The 21118-nt window shown below is 35.7% G+C and overlaps 1 long non-coding RNA gene across 6 annotated transcripts in view; it reads right to left on the reverse strand.

Moving 5' to 3' along the window:
* The window catches only part of LOC105063771 (uncharacterized), an 864622-nt gene that overhangs the window by 193118 nt on the left and 650386 nt on the right, over positions 1-21118 (reverse strand). For all 6 annotated transcript variants that reach the window (XR_006722441.2, XR_012508690.1, XR_012508689.1 and 3 more), the window contains one exon: positions 11743-11825. This is a non-coding gene — a long non-coding RNA (uncharacterized LOC105063771). The remainder of the gene's footprint in view (positions 1-11742; positions 11826-21118) is intronic.

The following is a 21118-nucleotide window of genomic DNA, read 5'->3' on the forward strand; positions in this document are numbered from 1 at the left end:
AAGGAATTTGGAGGAAATAAATGTCATTGTCCTAAAAGCTAGTCAGAGTTTTCCATTCAACTTCTCACTAGAATGTGAGAAACACTGACAAAACTAAAATCTCTACTGAGGGAATTCTTGTTCTTAGGAACAAGTGTAATATAGAGTTAAGAATAAATCATCACAGTTCAAAATCTGGTATCACCTTAGTTCTTAAAATGATCCATAATGGCTTCTTGAAACACATATATTTTTAATTTCATTTATTTGTAAAAATTATTTTGATAATGCACATTTCTAAATCAATATAATAGAGGAACTAACTAATTATAAAACTATTTTGTTTTTAAAAATTCTTCATGTGTATAATAAGCAAAAATTCCAGCTCATGGTAGCCAATTGATGGATGGATGAATGGATGCATGAAGATAGCTGATATACACAAATACAATTCCTAGCTCAATTATTCAAGTTTTAGCTGTGAATTTTGTCTTGATTTGCCACTGTGATGTACAAAGTTTAAATTATGCTAATACGTAGCTTTGCCATTTCATTATTTGTCTATATAACAAATCGTCCCCAGTCTTAGTGGCTTAAAGGAATACTTTATTATCATCTCTCATATTTCTGTGGATCAATTGGATTCAGCTGGATGATTTTCACTTGGGGTTTCTCATGGGGTTGCAAACAAATAGTGGCTGGTACTGGTGCCGTGTGAATGCTTGATTGGGCTGGACATCCAAGGTGGTGGTCGGTTCATGCTGGGTGTCACACGGGAGCTCAGCTAGCGCTGTTGGCCAGAGCGCACACACGTGGCCTGTCCACGTAGCTTTCTCATGTAGCTTCTTACAGGTTCTTAGAGGAAGCATCATAAGTGCAAATACACCAAGTGAGTCAGGGAAACTGCAAAGCTTCTTGTGACCTAGTTTGAAAATCCCAGGACATCACTTTGCTGCATCCATGGGAAAAGGCAAGTCACTAAATCCAGGCAAGATTCAAGAAGAGGAGAACTAGACTCCATCTCTTGATGTGGGAAGCAACACACACATACAGGGAGGCAAGGGGTTGACGGTTTTTAGGTTTGACTATAGCTTCTTAGTTGTTCTTCTCTCTTTAAAGATATAAACATGTCTCAAAGATATTTCAGTGAAAGCAGTTCTCTCTTCTGCTATAAAAAAGGCCCACCTCCCTTTAAGCTCTTTCCAGGTTCATCTGCTGAGGCAGAGGAGAAAAGTGGCAAAACTCATGAATGAGACTTACCTCATTTTGGCCAAGTATAAACATCGCCAATAATTTTATGCCCTGCCATAGATATGGCAAATATGGCAACTATTTCATAAACTATGAAGCATTCAAGAAAACACAGTTTTACCCAGAGAAACAGACTGCTAAACAAAGTGGAGGAAAAATCATGTTTCTCATTTCATCTACATCTTCACAGATGAGTCAAAATAGGTTAAGTGATTTTTTTTTTCCCACTTAAATTGCACAATTAATGAGTAGTATAACTACAAATGGAAGTAAAACTTCCAGCCTGGGGACTGTGCTTTCTTTACCGCACATGCTGCTTCAGTGGAAAGTCAATAACCACTGTGAAAACTTGTAGAGAAGTTGGAGGTGCTAGAGTGGACGCAGGGCAAGAATAAGACACGGTGGGAGCCAGGGATTGGTGTACTGAGACACTTTTGTTTTACGCTTAGTTGTTCAGACAAATATTTTCTACAACCCTATATGGCCAGAGTGACAGTCTTATAGCAATCCCAGTCTGGGAAAAATTAAAAAACAAAACAAGACTGTAGATGTGGGGAGCGGAGGAAGGGAGAACAATGTCATGAAGGTCATGGACCCAGCAGCCAGGATGAGGCGCAGAGGGGCTGCAGAGGGTGTGTGGGAAATAAACTGACAAGTGATGAACAATGAGATACATGGAGAGATGGGAGAGGTGACCCCGTCCCTCCCTCGGTGCTCCCACCCCTGCTGCTGAATAGCCTTTTGGGTTTGTATAGAGCTTGAGGAAGACTGTGAAAGAAAAGATGAGAGCATCCACGCTGCCGGCTGCGTGGTACTCTCTGTTATTTTTTTTTTCTTCCCACTGTTTGAAAACAAAACAAAACAAAACAGCATGCCCATAGCAAAATGAATTAATTTAAAATTTCAGTAACAGCCAAGAAATATAATGTAACAAATGAAACACACTACTTCCTAATTATATAGTATTATGTTTCTATTCCAGAATTATGTTTGTAGTTCAATCTTAAAAACAGAGGGAACACAGTACAAGCAAACAGCTATTTTATTTGATTCATTTCATTTCTCTAAACAGTATATAATTGCTTTAAAATGGAGTTAAACTATTTTCTTGTGAAAACCACTCTGACAAATAAAAAAAATACAGAGTATAATGAAAGAGTTAAACATCACCTATTACGCTATTATTCCTTACAAGTGATTTATATATATTACTAGTTACGAGACTAATCTAGGCAAAATATTGTTCACAAAGCTTAAAATCTCAGCAAAACCCGCTTCTAAAAAAAAAATTAGGTCAAATAAGCAACTTTTCAGTTATATATTTTTCAGTACATTGATTTATATCTTTTAGGGGTTAAGTTGCTCAAATTATTTTTATGACATTGATGTACATTTTACTCCCTGAGAGAAAACTGCATACATTAAAAGGATACCAAATTTAATGTCATTCTTTATCTGCTTCTAATTCTTATCTAAGCATTCATCTATATCCATCCTAGCCTATTAGGAATATAATTTCTATTTTATGATCCATGTTTTTTTGCCACAAAATACACAAAAGTAATTAAACAAAACTGAATCAATTATAGAAATACACTATTCAATAATGGAGTTGCCAAAAAGTTTTACTGTACCCTAAGGAGGTTAAAAAAAAAATGCCTATACAGCAGTAATATCATTCCACATGTTACATTTATTCCTGCAAACCAGCCAAGCTCAAATTAATTGTACTGACTAAACTTTTCTTCTTGGAGAAAATTAAAGATATGCTGTTGTCAACACTTGAGCACAACCTTGCCGACACTTAAACGCAGAGAAGGGTGTGACATCCTGCCCCGGCTGCCTTGTGCTAATTAATCACTCTGGTATTTAGGACCATTCAAGCAGACAAATTAATGGGGAATAATTAGTGTATCTTTGTTCCAGCTCAGCTTTGCACACCAGACACTCTCGGGGAGAGAGGGGAGTTTGCAGAGCGCGAGCCATTAGCACGTGCATAGTTTCACTTCTGTTCAGCAAGTTCTTCGGAGATTAAGAGAAAGGCCAAATTAGCAGAAGTGTGACTGAGGTTAGGACACCCTTCTGGAAAGAAAGCCCTCTGTTTGGGTATCAGTTTTCAGGAGCAAGTTGTTAATGCAGATACTGAATTTCATGAAACAATTAAAGCTCAGGGAAAAAAATAATTTCAGAAACCAAAACTAAGTCTGTTGAAAAGTACAGTGAACAGAGTTACTTTTATGTATATCATTTATATTTATTTATCTATCACAGAGATAAATTCAATCCTCAGAAATTTTTATACTTTTCCTTATTGTTGTTGGCTCCTTATTATTATTGCATTTTCATTTAAAATGGACTTTTATCAACAAAGAGTATTTTTTAAATTTTATAATTAAGCAGTGTAGACCATTTAACCTCTCTGCAGTCAGTGAGAGCTCTCTGCAGATACTCCCTATGGCCATAAAGCTTAATTTTTTTCTTCTGATAGGAATCATAGAGTAGAAAATTCAGACAACGTCTGTGCAGTCAGTGTGGCCAGCACAGTAGTGATTAAACTCTGTCCCGTTTTATACCACTGACTGGTTACTGAGTGCACACAGTCTGAGTTAAGGCAGTTTCTTACCAAAATAAATTTAACAACTACAACCTTGTTGAAGATTACTAGATTGAGAAAATGTCACGATTTGGTCTCACAACTAAAAATAAAAAACAGAGAGAGAATCAGCTGATCTGTAAGTGTTCAAATTTTCCTGGATTAACTTCAGTTTTACTTTAATACATAGATTCCTTCCCTCACCAGACAAAAACATCCGATTTCTTCCACAAATAATACTTCAAATACCAGCTTTTACTCTGATGATAAGTTGTTTCTGAGCTTTTTATTGAGTAACAGTTTGTTATATAAAGAACTAAACATACTGCGAATAATTGTGTGAATATATGTATACACATTCACATGATCACACTTATTTCAATACCATATGTGTGAGTAATTTTTAATCACTTTTTTCATTTTCCTGAGGTTTATGTAAGGGGGGAGTTTGAATACTGAAATTATGTTTTTTGTATTCAATGACTATTTTATGCATTTCACTACCTGACTCTCCTGCTTTGTTCCTTGACAATCAAGGCAAGATGATTGCTGTCTGTCGCGGCACAGAGCACATTCCTGTAAATTCCAAACTTCCTGTAGGAAGGTTCAGACCCCTGATGGCCTCACTCTCAGAGAGCAAGGTACCGCGTGGAAAGGCAGGCCTAAGAGGTTGGAAGCTGATGTAAAAGAGACCACACAGGGAGAAAACAGACCACACTCGGGATCAGGTTATCAGTCCATTTGAAAAGACATTCCACCACCCAAAATACAAAGATGAAATGAATGTGGGGCATCTGTGAGTCGGTTTAGTCTTGTTAATAGCACATCCCATAATAACACTGTCAAAGAGGAATTTCCCCACCTGAGATATATCATAATTTGGAATATTGTTTTACCATGCCCACTTCCCAGGTTTCACAAAGACATGATATGGTTAAGCATAATGCTCTTGGATTTGTGCTGGTGGAGAGGGAAAAAAAGTCTATCACAAAATCACACTTCTTGCAATTTCTTAGAGGCGAGAAATGAATCTCTCTCCAGTCTCCTCTGAGATGCTAAATTACTGCCTACGATAAGCCCAGATGCCATTAGAAAGGCTTCCATCCTGGGAGTGGGTCCTCCTAGATCTTTGAAGGTGCCTAATCCTCATTAAAGGCAAACCCTGGGCGTAGGAGGGGCTGCGCTGGCATCAAGGCACCTGGCGATGACTACAAGCGCTGGCCCCATGTGCGGCTGCCGCTGAGCAGCAGAATGTAATTTAGTCGCACCAGCAGGAGCAGGGGTCAATGATTTTATATTAATGGGGATCACGACAGTTTTAAGCTGTGGCGTGCTTTGAAATAAGTGTTGTACAAGGCAGCAAAGAGAGCTCGGCTGAGGAAATGAGCTGTGTCACTGTCTCCTCATGCCTTGCAGCAAACACCGGAATGTTTTTAGTTGCTACAGAATCGGTGCCATCATAATATTTTATAAACAACAATTACCTCTTTCATTTTGAAAAACTCAAACTCTTAAATTAAGACTGCTAAAGATGAGAAAATTACTTTCTAATCCAAATAGAGTCCACGTGTGTGGCCAATGAATGGACTGTCAACGGGATGCTCAGAGATGAAAACTAATGTATGCAAATAAGCCTGGGCGTGTTCTGGGTAGTTGTGATACTGTTGGAAGATAGTTATCATTACAGACTTGACATGTTATCTAAGTGTCCACACTGAAAACAAAGGAGACGGTGAGGGAGGTAGAGGCAATGATTTTTAACTGTGATCAGTATCCGATCTTTGTCTGCAGTTGAAAGCACTATTACCACAATATATCCAAAATTTCTCCAAAATGTAAAATTATTTTCAAATTAATTTTCAGGAATACCAAGTTTAGACTTCACATTACATTTTCAACAGATCAGTATTAATTTTTTTCAATTAGTAATTGGGTACAGGGTAGGGGGCGGGTCAAGAAGTTATTTTTGTCAGCATCTCTAAGTGTAAGAACAAAAAGCAAAATAAGAGTTATTCCGGGCCTCAGGGATGGCCAGATGAAAAGGAATGCATTATATATGGAAAACAATAGAGGTGTAACAGGAAAGGAGAATTAGATTTTCAAAAATTTTCAAGATTTCTTCTGAAGTAAACAGGTCAGAAGTACCTGAGAATAGGGGTGAACATGGAAGCTGTTCCAAATATGATTGATTAGGCGGGCCTCTTTCATTAAGTGGATAACAGCTACCTGAGAGTTACAAAAAACAGTTAGCTGAAAAGGTGGACATGTTAATCAGAAAAGTAAAATCTATTCTCATATATTGCCATTTGGTAAAACTGTTAATTAATTTTCAATATTTCTCTCACGCACAAGAAGAATCCTGACTGAGCTTTGGGATAAATGAACCATTACTAGAGAACAAAGTGGTTTCATTGAACGTCGAATTACAAACCATCTGAAAAGTACTTTCTATAAAACAAAATCCTAGCTTGACTAGTCTATTAGAGATGTACTTTCCAAAGATATCTGTGAAACAATATGACAGATGTCCCTTGCAAAAGCTCACACACATTTAGACACACAAATATATATATACATATATATATATAAAGATTCTGCAGTCAGATGTGTTTAAGAAACACTGCATTCTATGAGGTTTTTTTTGCATATTCCTGAAGGGTATTAGCATATTAAAGGCTCTGAGAAGTCCTGTAATAATGACCCTCTTTCGTTTCCTTCAGATCTTTTATCTCCCCAGCTAATTTCATTACATTTTTTCTCCCCTGAACTTCTTAACATCCCCTTCTCTGAAACGTACTTGGGAAACACTATAGTATTAGAGTTCACTGAGCTAATGAATACACATTTTCATGAGGTGGAACTAGTAGAGGTAATTTCAGCACCAAGTTTATTCCCTTGCACATAAGAACTGGCTAATGGAAGATTTGGATTGTTAGTTGTAATTTAATTAAAAACTCAGACTTTCAGAAAGTGTGTAATAATCGACATGGTATTTATAAATTAATATACCAAAACTTGGAAAGACACTATTATTCCCAGGAATAAGAGGGCAGAGGATAGTAGGTACACTTCTATCTAAATGTGAAGAATGGGAGTCATGAAAGGTTGGGTTTTGATGTGGGGACTTAACTAATTCATCATGGAGATACACATAGTTCTGCTGGGATAATCCAAGCCAAGGGTAAGTGAGGCAAATGAATTCTCCCAAGCACAAAATATAAGGGGCAACAAAAAACTCAGTAATCAAGATACATAATATTTTAATCAATATATTTTTAAATTAGAATGTATGCAAATAAATCAATGGAAAACAAAATATCAACATTTTAAATAAAGATAAGATTAGTGTTAACAGATTTTTTTCTTTTGCCTCAGGATCCAACATGGCTCAGCACAGCACTGGAGATAAGAAAGTACCAGAAGACAAATGGCAAGAAAAAAGAGCACTTAGTTGGGAGTCCAAATTAGTTCTGATCCTTTCTGCTAATAGCCATATAACTTTGGAAAACTCTATCAATATATCATGTCTCTGTTTACTCATTTATAGAGAGAATAACATTTCTCAGACTGTTCTGAGAAGGATTCATTCAATGAGACATTAATAGGTGTTCAGGAAAAAAGAAAAATGGGTAATATTTTGATATCAAATAAGTTTGGGAAAAGCTATGTCAAATTTGGTCAGATTTCTTTACTATAGGATTTCCCAGAATTTTTAACATGATAATATATTTCCTGACTGTCTTACAAGAAAATAGAGTATACAACAAAGATAACATTCATTATCATCTCATGCAAAGTATGTAAATGCCAAACCAGGTGATCTAAGTTCCCTCCTCCCTGTGAAACTTGAAAATTCTAAAGAGATTTTTTTTAAGGTGATGTACATAGAAGAAATAGGATTTTAGTACAATTAAAACAATATAGAAAAAATAATTTTAACATTGCTTACAGAAACCTGTTTTTCTGTTGACATTTATAGCATAACAAAGTGACTTCATATTCAAGTTCCCTAAAAACAGAGGACCTACATGTTGGCTTTAATAGCCAAAAACAAATGTTAGATTCTCATTATTAAAACCTTACAAAACACATGTGAAGGATGGAAAGTGAACAGAGCACAAAAATGGGCCACCATAAGCAGATGAAAGTAGATAAAAAAGATTATTTTATGGGAACATATACTTTTAAAGATGTTTCAGTATATGACTATGAGTTTCAGAATTAATGTTATAAAGGACTATCAATCATAAAAGATACATATCTATATATCTACCTATATAGATAATTGACCCTTGAACAACATAGGTTTGAACTGGGCAGCTTCACGTAAATGCAGATTTTTTTCAATAGTAAATACTACAGTGCTATCTGATCCTTGGTTAGTTGAATCCCTGGATGTGGAACCACAGATACATAGAGAGGGTTGACTATAAAATTATACTTGTATTTTCTACTGCACAGAGGGTCAGTGCCCCTAATCCCTATATATATACACACACACATACAGAGACATAGACACAACATGAATATATGTATATAACAAATGGGTATTGAAGCTTGAAAGGGATAATTTTAAGGCATGTAAAATAAACTTAGATGTGATAAAAATGATGTCACCCTCAAAAAGTTATATTAATGCTTCTAAAATGCTTTATGAAAAAATGATTAAAAATAGATCTATGGTAGATTACTAGTGCATTTAGCAGTCCTTTTGAAGGAGCTCAGTATCGAGTAGCACAATTAAATTCTGTACAATTTCTTGGATCCTGCATTCAAAACAAACTACTGAACTGGAATTTTCATGAATCTCAACAAAGATATGATTTTTATCTTCTCTTTAAACTTTGTGAAAATTCCACCTGTTCTCTTCTGTAACTTCATGTTTATTTTGCCGATCTGTAATTACCACATCTAATGTTTTCGGTTCACTCTCTTAAACCCCATTTTCAACAACCCTTGACCCTGGGGGACCTATATCCATTGATTCTACCAGATTTTCATGGTCCTAACCACCCTTATGTCCCCACTTTCCTCCTTACACAGCGAACTTCCTCAGTCAGTTATACTTTCGCACATACATTACCAACTCCCTCGCCTTCTCTTTTAATCAACTGTCCTGGATGGCAAGACACCCTACCTGGTTAAATTCACCTCTGCCTATTCTGGCAGGTACATTTGTATTGAATGCAACTGGAGAAATACACACAGAAACACACGATGCTTTCTGAACTCACTTTCACTTATAATCACAAACCTCAATTGTGTCCTGAGTGTTCAAATGGGACTGTATTTTCATTCACTCTTTCCACCACCTAGAATGATGATTTACTCACACCCCCTCCTCCTGCAATCTCCAGTATTTCCCTCCTCATGTTTACTCTCAGCATGACTGAGAAAGTAGAAACCTGTAGAAGAGAATTTCCACAAGCTTATCCCATTTTCTTCATAATTCTAGCAACCTGCTTCTGTGCCTCTATATTTTGCCTTTCCTTCTATCTGGATAAGTTATCCTTACCACCATGTAAGGCCAACTCCTCCATTTGCCCATGGATTGCATCACACAGGACATAATCTATCACATCACTGAAACAACTCTTTCCTTTCTCTGGTATCACTCATCTTCTTTTCTCTACAGCTCTCTCATCTCTGGGCTCCATTTCCCTTCCAGTTTCTGCCCAATTTCTCTGCTTCCTTTTGCAGCAAAATTCCTTCTTTGAAGACATCTCTCACTTTGTCCTTCCATTTCCATTTAAACACACTCCAAAGAAGCTTTTGCCACTATCCACTACACCAAAACTGAATCACCAAAGAACTCTATTTTGCCAAATCCGGTGGTCAACTCTTGTTATCCGCTGTATTTCAGCTATCAGTAATAAGTGACAGTTTTCACATCCATTGCTACCTCAAATCAAACCACCATTATCTCCCATCTAGATTATTATAAAAACTTTCAGCTCTTCTTTTGTTCTCTCATTTGCTCCCTATAGTTTATGCCTAACTACAGCCAGAGGAAATTCATGAAAGGGTAAAATAAACTCGCATTTTTATGCTCAAATTTCCCTTTCCTACTTACAGTGAATGCCAAAGACCTCATAATGTATAAGGTCCTGTCTGTTCTGAATCCCTGTTACCTCTTTGACCTTGTCACCTAAATTTTCTCCCTTGCCAACACAGCTCATCACATCTCTAACCACACTAGTATCTTTTATTCCTCAAATAAACCCGGCATGCTCCCAATTCAATGCCTTCGAATTCAATGCTCCCTACTCTGCCTTTAATGCTCTACTTTAATATTCATGTGACTTGTTTTCTCCTTTCCTTCAGGTCTTTAGTTACCTGTCACCTTCTCAGTGAGCAATTCCCTCGACACTTTATCTACAATTGTACACACACACACACACACGCACACGACCTACTTCCTGTATCACTACTCTGGGTTTTCACTGCACTTATCACTCTCTAACATACTATGTATTTCACTTATTTTCTTTAATAGCTATTTTACTTATTATTTGATTTATTATTTTCCTTATTATTTATTATATATTTTACTTATTCCATTCATTTTCCTTATTTAGAGTGTGAGCTCCATGAGGGCAGGCTCTCCTTCTTTGGTTCTAGTTACTGCTGTATCCTCAGCCCAATGCCATGCACTCACTACAAAGTGACTAGTGGCCAATCACAGAAATAGATCAGCTTTTAGGATGAAGTAGCTGTTCAATAAATACTGAGTAAATGATTAGTACTCAATATTAATTCTTGTACATTCTGCCGTGTTTTCTCTTTCTCAACCTTTTGTTCTCCCATACTTTATTTCTGTATTATAATTTCTTCGATTAATTTCTTCACAGTATTTCTAACTGTTTTTTATACTTTTGTCACTGCTTTGTCACCATTTTTGTAAAGATTTAGCTAGTGACAATAATATACTGGGGAATTTTATACATTTGGTCATATTATCAAAGATTCAAATTGCAGTCCATTTTATTTTTCAGCCTTTAGCAAAAAAAAAAAAAAGAAAGATGTCAACAAAAAATGTGAAAGGGCAAAAGAGAGGCCAAAGGGCAAATATAACAAGAAAATACTTAGATGTTTGGGAAGTTCTTCCTCTCTAAGGAAGATTGGGTGAACAGTTGAAGTAAAATGTCCTGAGCTTCTAAATTCCTAATCTTCATAAAATAAAGTGATGAAAGAAGTATCAACAGAGAGTGATATACAGGCTGAGCGTTTGTGTCCCTTCAAATTCACATGTTAAAATCCAATCCCCAATATTTGGAAGCAGGGTCTTTGGAAGGTGATTAGGTCATGAGGGAGGAGCTCTCATGAAAGGGATTCGGACCCTTATAAAAGAGACCTCAGCGATCTCCTTGTCCCTCCGCCAAGTGAGGACATAGTGAGAAGCCGATTGTTTACGAACCCTTCCTTACCAGACAGCAAAACGGCCAGCACCTTAGCCGTGAACTTCCCAGCCCCCAGACCATGAGAAACACATTTCTGCTGTTTATAAGCTACCTGGTCTGTGGCATTCTGTTACAGCAGTTAGACCAGACTAAGACAAGTGAGGTTTAAGTTTTCAATATGATCAATTAGAAGTATTTTGCTTTGAATTTGAGTTTGATGAAAAGTTAAAGTGCCAGATTCAAACGGATTATACAAAGGCATGTATTTTCAGTCTTTCTGGTTTTTTGTTGAAGAATGGCAGCATTTTAGACTTCCTCAGTTTAAACACAATAGACTAAACATGTGCATAAAAGCAGGTCCTCTACCTTGCCAGAATACAATGCAGTTTGTACAAAATAATCCTAAGTGATGCTTAGAAATTTTCTTAAGAGTCTTCAATAAAATCATAGATAAACCATGAACATTGGAGTTTACTACAGATAAAAAAATATTTATCAAATGTTTTGTGCTGCACTTACCAAACAGATGATTGATTTCAGTGCAGATGTGGTTCTTGGCATTCCTCAAGCTGCAAAGTCTTAATTATGTAGGAAAATTGAGCCTGAAAAGGGAAACAAAGAAACATTTATGAACCAAATGTCAAACGTAAAAGTAAAGCCTGTTTTATGGATAACAATTGGTATTTCTCATTTTACCAAAAAAAAAAAAAAAAAAAAAAAGAAGCAAGCTTACAAATTGATCCATATAACATTTCCTTATAAATATAAAAAATCTATATTCATTGCCTTTAGTTTTTCCCTTACCTGTTCAAGCCTGAATTTGGCAGGTGTGGATTAAATGTGTCTACTGCATTTATAAAAAACACGTTCTTTTATTTGCTAGAATATACCAACAGATATTCATAATATTACCATTTCTTAACAGTACATTTCATATTTCTTTTAACATCCATTTGCATCTTGATACACTCTTTAACTTTTTTTTTCATTTATACTGGTACTGCTAAAGCAATATAATATGCTACAGTGGGTTCAAACTCAATACTTGGTAAATTAATTCCCAGTTGTCTTCATAAATACTCTAGAGTATTAGAAGGATGGCAACTAAATAAGCTATAAAATAGTATTAGGAGTATCTAGAGAAATGTCTACTTTTTATGATATTTTACAAAATTATTTAATGTCACTTAATGCCTCCTGATAGTATCTTTATAGAGGATTATTACTTTAAAAGGAATTTAAAAATACAGTAAAAAGCTGGAATTAAAAATATTCTAATTTTGTGTAGTAAGCATCAGGTAGAAAGATGACGTAGCTATTTTTCAAAGAATATTGTAAAATGTGCCCAACTTTTAAGAGTAATAATACTCAAAAATAAAAATCCTGAAAAATTATATAAAACCGTCTCCTTTATTCAAAGAGGGAAATGCGGCTTTGTGTGTGTGTGTGTGTGTGTGTGCACGTGTGCACATGCACAAGTGAGCCTGAGTGTGAAAGATAGAGAAAGAAAGAGAAATAAAAATCAAAGGAAAGTGAAAAAAATAAAAGAGAATTCAAATGAAAAAATAAAATATTGTGTCTACTTCATGTTTGCAGGAAAATTAAAGCCAAAGCATATTAAACCAAAAAAAAAAAAAAGCCATTTCATTGTCTAAATCATCTGCACACATTATTTATACCTCTTGACAGTAGCTGGAATTTATCACCAAATCACCCCAACACTGGCCTACTATAATGTTTCATCCTGTCTTGAAATTTCAAAATTCTACGGTATCTTTTGACTTCTAAGGCCCAGAAGCAATAGGCATTCCTCCATGTTGTTGAAAAATAAAAGATTCCATGTGAATCAAAAAGGAAATGAATACAGAAAGGAGGGCAAAAAATGTCACATGTACAGCTTGCACTGTTGGGCCTGTTTTCCTTCCACTGGATCAGTGAACTGAGTGCTCACTACTGTCAAATAAAATGGTCTGAGCGACACCTGTTTTCCCCAAATCCTTGACCCTTACTCAGCCTGCAGCATTGACACACCCTCCTGAAGCGCATAGCAATGGAGTCAAGGAAATGGGCAGCTGCCCAGGGAATCGTGCCATACTTTTGGACTAACCACTTAGACATTATCTCTCACCTAATTTCTAATGTAGAGAAATGCATTTTTTTTTAATTGAAGAGCAGTATTGATTAGTCTAAAAAGCTTTAAATTGGGTTTTAAGATATCACAGCCTTATTCTCTGTCACATGTCAGCAATAAGATCTTGGAAAATATTTGAGACTTTCTGTAAGAGCATTCAGATTTGGTACCTCAGTTTTAACCCTTAACCCAGAAAGAAACAGTGAGCCAGTTTTTTCCTATAAGTTTTATAAATCTTCATTAAAATTTTAAATTTTCAATAGAATGGAAATTTATGAATTCTATTCAAAGAAGTAAAAGAAGAAATGTTCCTTCCCAAATTGAAACAAATAGAAGATATTGAGATGCTGCCCCTTAATCAGTTGCACTGATCATTTTATTTACTTTTTCCAGACTCATCTTTGCAAAAGTCATCCAGGCAGACTATGTACGCAGTGTATGGGTTTAGTTTTTATAATGGCTAAACTATCAAGAAAATATACTGGTCTGGTTATTTTGGTCATATAGACATAAAGTCCTAAGCATGACTTATGTAAGGTGTATGACATAATTTAAGTAGTGTTAAAATTAGTGTTAAAAAGATGATTTCTCTCCCAGGAAAGCAGTCTTCTGAAAATAAACTACAATATTTTTATGTTAAGCAACTGCCTCAAATTACAAAGAAAGAGGAGAACTGGAAATGAAGAAACCAGAAAAGACATAAAGAAATTAAGAACTTTTCAAGGATCAATGCCCTAGCAGCAAGATGGCAAGACAATCTTTTTTCCAGCTTCATATCACTGTATTAGGCAGAGCCCCTCCCACCAAGGGCTGAAATCAGGTCAGAATAGGCAGGAGCAGGGGCCAGCTTGGAGTTATTCTCAGCCTTAGAGCCAGATCATCAGCCATGATGATCTCTTGCTTTTATAGCCAGCTTGATGAATAGGACCTGAAATGTGTTCAGGAAGGCCCAAGACCTGCTCATTTCCTTCGTGAGAAAGTTTAACTTTGAAAAATACATGCAAAAAGGAGTCAAAACTGAAAGTACTTGCAGCTCATGCCTGAGGCTAACTGGGAAAATAAACCAGGGCAATTGAATATAGAGCAGAGCACTATATAAAACATGTCAACTCCGCCACCATCACCACAACAGACTACTTTTGTGTTTTCTTAGTGTCTTGCTACTTGGCAAGTCCCAGAGTGGAAACAAATTTACACCTTGACCAAACTGGATGAAAAAAGGCAGTGATGGCAGAACAGCAAAAGAAGCTATAAACAAGACAGAAAATCTTGAATTTAGAAAGTAGACTTAAATAAATGTGGTGGGATCAGAGACGATCTAAAATCAAAATGTTCTTAGAGATAGGACTACCTTGAGGTTATTTTAAAGAAGAAAGAAAAAAGAATGGCCAAAGTTTTACCTTTAATTGATCATACTAGAACGCCATTAAGAGAAATATCCAGTCAAAAATGAACCATAACTCTCTAAAATACATTTAATAATTTTAAAATGTGTCTAAGTTAAATTTTGAAGGCCCATATATAGTATCATTTTTGTCTTTTCTCCCAAGCTAAAAGCTTCTGACAAATGAATCAGTACCCCTAATATTTTTTATATGTTTGACACAGACATTCTAGATTCTAGTTCTGGGAATTTATCTTAAAGTTTCTCACAAAATATAAAAATTGTGACACAAAGATGTTCTTCATAACATTGTTTATGACTCATTCATTCATTCAACAAAATTTCTGGAGAACTTTCAGTGGTCTAGGCAATGTGCCTGCTATTTAGAAAAAAATCCTTAAATGCCATTAAAAGAGGAGTCATTAATTATGGTACAGGCATATGATGAGCTATTATGCAGTTATTAAAATTATGTTTATGGAATGTTTAATGACTTGGGAAAACGTTAATGATTTAATATTGAGTAAAAAATGCACTGACAAAATAGCACTTACCATATTATATGAGACATGTAAAAATTGCATTAAAGATGAAGGAATACTCTAAAATGTGAACAATAATTGCCCTTAGGTGGGGGAATGATAAATGCTCTTCTCCCTTGCATTGCTTTCTATAAAATAAATCTATTAATTTAATAATCATTAACAAGTACTCAGATTTTGGCAAGTTAGAAATATCAGAACCTGACCCAACTGACTTTCTGAACAGAATTTTACTCTCTAGGTGTAAGGACTTAGCTGAGGCTGACAAAATGCAGGACATTCAGAAAGTGTTTACATGCTTCCCTGGAAAGCACAGTGCTTGCTTATGTAGATTGCCCATACCCTTGTTTCACATTATTAACATGCTTTGTATTCCTAACAGCAAGTTGATAGCTTTAGGACTTTATGCTAATAATCAAAATCAAGTTTGATATGTTTCTTATTATTTCAATTTTACAAGTGTATAACTTACATACAATTAAATGCACCTATTTTAAGTATACATTTTGATAAATTCTGCCAAATATTTACACTGATGCAATTAGTGAATAAAAATAAAGACTATTTCCATGATCCTCATAAGTTTGTTTTATGTGCTTTGCAGGTAATCTTTAGCGCTATTCCTCCCACCAAGCAAATATCGATGTGCTTAACGTCACTATAGATCAGATTTGCCTTCTAAAATTCCATATATGGAATCACACAGTATATACTCCCCTGTGCATGATTATTTCACTCAGCCTAAAGCCTTTGAGCTCTGTCCACGTTGTTGCAGGTATCAGCATGGGATGCCATTATTTACACCCTACAATGGTATAAATGCAAAAATTCATGATATCAAGTGTTGGTAAAGAAGTGAAAGAAATCAAAATTTCATGCATTGTCGATGAGAATATAAGATGGTTTAGCCACTTTAGAAAACAATTTGGAGTTTCTTCTAAAGTTAAAGAAACACCTACCATATGACTCAGCACTTTAATTCCTAAGTATTTATCCAAAAGAAATGAAAACATATCTCTACAAAAAGACATGTATACAAGTAATCATGATGGCTGAACTAGAAAAATATCATTTATTATAGCCACAACTGGAAACAACTCAAATGTCTATTATCAGGTGAAAGAATAAACAAATTATAATATATACAATCAATGGAAAATTACTAATAAAAAGTTGTCTTTTTAAAGCATACTTTTAAAAGCTAGTTTAATAAAATGTGTTATCCTGAGAAAAGGGTTTTAACGTTGGGAAAATCTTGTAGATTCACCACAAAAATATACAACCTACTACTTAGTAAAGAATTTTTTAAAAACTTTCTTCAATAAATGATGTTGGGAAAATTGGACAACTACATGCAAAATAATCATACTAGACAACCACTCTCTCATACCATGCACAAAAAATAAATTTGAAATCGATTAAAGACTTAAATGTAAGACCTGGCCTGAAACCAGAAAGCTCCTGGAAGGAAAACTAGGCAATGAGCTCTTTGACGTTGGTCTTAGTAGCTTTTTTTTGATAGATCTCCTCAGGCAAGAGAAACAAAAGCAAAAATAAACAAATGGAACTACATCAAACTAAAAAGATTTTGCACAGTGAAGGAAACCATCAACAAAATGAAAAGACCACCTACTGAATAGGAGAAAATATTTGCAAATGATATATATGGTAAGGGACTAATATCCAAAATATACAAAGAACTCATATAACTCAACATCAAAAAAACAAACAGGTTTAAAAAATGAGCAGAGGATCTGAATGGACATTTTTCCAAAGAAGACATACAGATGGCTTACAGACACATGAAAAGATGTTCAACATTATTGATCATGAGGGAAATGGAAATCAAAACCACAATGAGATATCACCTCACACCTGTCAGAATGACTATTATCAAAAGAACAACAAATAACAAATTTGAAGAGGTTATGGAGAAAAGGGAACCCTTGTACACTGTTGTTAGGAATGTAAATCAGCGTAGTCACAATGGAAAACAGTATGGAGATTCCACAAAAAATTCAAAATAAAACTGCCATATAATCCAGCAATTCCACTCCTGGGTATTTATCCAAAGAAAATGAAAAGAAAACTAATAAGAAAAAATACATGTACCTCTACATTTTTTGTAGTAGCCAAGATATGGAAGTAATATATACACACACAATGGACTATTACTCAGCCACGAAAAGAATGAAACCTTGCCATTTGCAACAACATGGATGGACCGAGAGGGTATGATGGTAAGTAAAATAAGTCAGACAGATAAAGACAAATACTGTATGATTTCACTCACATGTAAATCTAAAAAAACAAAACAAATGAACAAATATAACAAAACAGAAAGAGTTATAGATACAGAGAACAAATAGGTTACCAGAGGGGAGGAGAGTGGGGTGAGAAAAGAAATAGGTGAGGGGATTAAGAAGTACAAACTGCCAATTGCAAAACAAATGAGTCACAGATATGCAAGGTACATTGTGGGGCATATAGTCAGTAACTATGTAATATCTTTGTATGATGACATATCATAACCAGACTTACCCTGATGATCACTGTAAAATGTATAGACTATTGAATCACTATTTTGTGTAACAGGAACTAACATAGCGTTGTAGGTCAATTAAATTTCAAAAACAAACAAACAAACAAACTCATAGAAAAAGAGATCAGACTGGTTACCAGAAGGGGAGGGAGGGTAGTATGGGAGATGGGGGAAGTGGATGAACGCAGTTAAAAGTTACAAATTTCCAGTTATAAGATAAATAAGTACTAAGGATGTAGGTTACAACATGATAAATACAATTATCAGTTCTGTATGCTATATATGAAAATTGTTAAGAGAGTAAATTTTGAGTTCTTATCACAAGGAAAAACTTTTTTTCTGTTTCTTTAATTTTGTATCTATATGAGATGATGGATGTTCACTAAACTTATTGTGATAATCATTCTCTGATGTATGTAAGTCAGATCACGCTATACACTTTAAAATTTTACAGTACTGTATGTCATTTGTATCTCAATAAAACAAGAAGAAAATAAAACTTTAAGCTCCAAGCAAGGTTTAAATTGATAAATACAGTTAACAATCCTAAAGCACATTTGTCTCTTTAGTTTTAAGATGAATAAAAATTTTGATAACACTTCTTATGTATTTATAAGGGAAGGTATTAAATATGTTAAACCAATCAGGTCTGAAGTGAATAATTATTACACAAAAACTTACATGTTTTATATTGTCTCAAACTCCTGCTGTGTAGTCTTCTACTAACCTTTGGTGAAAACCTTATTTTTTCTCAAATGAGAAACTCCAATAGTCAGAAAAGAAATTGTTTCATTTTTCTTTCATTTAAAAATCGAGTGCTGAACACAGAATTAGACATGGTCCCTGCTCAGTGGGTTTCACAATCTACAATGCTAGCCTGCTTTTCTTTCTGCTCAAACTCTGTATTAGAGCACACACTTGATGGGAACTTGTTTACTATTGCTAAGATATACTCTTGTGCCTGATATACTACTGAGAGAAAGTTCACAGTTCTTTGAAAAACCAGGGCCTTGGGCATGCCGGAAGGCCAGGCACAACAACATACACTTATATCAAATAAAGGAGAGTTCTGTGTCAGGAACGGAATTCTAATAATGATTTGTCTTTTTCTAGTTTAGTATTTAAGACAACTTGCCAGAAGTACTTAGAGAGCCAACTTGACTTCTAATGTGTGTAAGCTTATTTCTAGTCTAACACAGTGCCTGAAATGCAGTATTTGTTGGATGGTGAAGCAAGTTAAAAATATGTGTTAGAAATAAAAGCTTCTCTGTCAACAATAATCCTAATATTCACCTATAGTGTAAAATTATAAATATTTTGATTAAATTCTAAAATACCCCTCCTCAAATTATTACTGTGATTGATCCACGTTCTTTTCACAGCACTGTTAAAATGGTCTCAGAAATCTCTGACCGTCATGGAAATTTCTTACACCATTTTCTTAAATTCTTTTCTATCAGATAATTCAATCTTGATTTGTACATGGGAAACAATAAAATACACAGGAAGAAATGTAGTCATTCAGACTCTGGGGGAAAATGAGAATGTCATGCTTTGGAGACCTACAATATCTCAAATACCAAGCTATACAAGTTAATTCATCTACTTAACAAATACTGTTCAAGTGCCTACTAGGTGGCAGGCATAGTTCTGGTGCTGGTGACATGCAGTAGTGAGAGATTCAGACATGCCCCTGGGACTCCTGAATCTCACATCCCAGTGGAAGGTGCATGGAGCTGGGGGAGAGGGAAAGGGAGAGAAACAATGAACAAATCAGTTAGTACATAACATTATGTCTAGTTACAAACCTGGTTTCCTTCATTCTCAACACAATATGGCTGCTTTACTATTTTTCAAATGGGGAAATTGCGAACCGGAGGTGTCATCAAATTTGTCCTCAAGTCATGCTTCAGTATGGTAGTAATTTAACCCAGGTCCTTCTGACTAGAAATCCCTTGCTGTTTCCTTTTATTTATATTAGGGGAAATAATCCAAAGACAATCTCTAAGTTCATAAATTATAATCAACAAGGAGGAAAATGGAGAAGGGGAATGGGAAAGAAGTTTAGAAGCAAACACCTGTCTCTGCGTGAAAGCCATGAGACGATGCCCTGTGTACTTCCCATGACGGGAAGTGTAATTGACCAAGGGCCTGCACTGCTGCACTGTGACGTTCACTATGCCATTTGCACTGAGGCCACACTTCCCAGCCAATCACAGAGTGGCAAGGATATTAAGTGATGCCCACTCCCGGGAGACATGGGACTCCTCTGATAACTGAATTTGGCTTGAAGACTTCCTAAAGCCCTTGCTGAAACTTCCTTAGACAACATCAATTGTCAAGAACATTACCCTCCCTCTCTCTCTTACATTGTGGCCTTAAGGTGCTAAGTGTTTCCCTCACCGATTTATCTCAAAAAAGTGTTTTCTCTAACAAAATACTTACATGTTTAATCCCATCTTGGTGTCTACTTCTTGGAAGTACAAGTGGTATCAAAACTGATCTGAACAAATGAGCAGTAAGATGAAGATGTGGGACTGGCACACCCACCACCTGGTTAGTATGTGGGGCATAGATAGTATGGCACAATGTAGCAGCTCAATTGCTAAAGATTTCACCAATGATGACCTGGGAAAATGTCCCAGTGGAACAAAATGCAGGTGTAATGATGCAGACATTTGAAAAACAGGGGAGAGGGAAATGATACATACAAAGATAGCAAAGTAGAACATCCTTCAGATGGATAATGAGAGACTGAGGGTTCTTAACAAGGCACAGAGCTCCAGACATATTTGAATATTCAGTCAAGACAGGTTTGTTGTGCAAAGAAGAGGGTCCTGGTGGGAAAAACCTAACCTGAAAAATGGGACAGGGAAATCCGAATGGATGGCCTTGAGGACTATTCATCCTTTTGGTCAACCCTGGACTCTCTGGGCTTGCAAAGATAGCTTGTTATTTCCTTAGTGAGAGTTAACACCCCCACCTCACTGGAGTGGAAGATGATACAGAAGCTTCTCTCTCACCAGGTAATAGTCACCCCCTCAGGAGTTGCCCCAATTCTTCTGGCTGCTAGGACAATAACTAGGGTCAAATTTCAACATAACCTGGTAAGGAGTGTGCTAGGCCTGATAAGGGAGGGAAGAGACTCTACACTTAACAAATTGCAAGAACTAGCTGACATATTCTGGCAAGGGCAAAGGGAGGACCACTTGGATTGGATTTTGAGGGTGTTTGATCAAGGGGACCAGACATATAGCTGGATAAGCAAGAGTTCTTTGGCTTAGATGCACTTTCTA

The sequence above is a fragment of the Camelus bactrianus genome, chromosome 8 (assembly GCF_048773025.1).
Source record: "Camelus bactrianus isolate YW-2024 breed Bactrian camel chromosome 8, ASM4877302v1, whole genome shotgun sequence".
NCBI classification, from domain to species: domain Eukaryota; kingdom Metazoa; phylum Chordata; class Mammalia; order Artiodactyla; family Camelidae; genus Camelus; species Camelus bactrianus.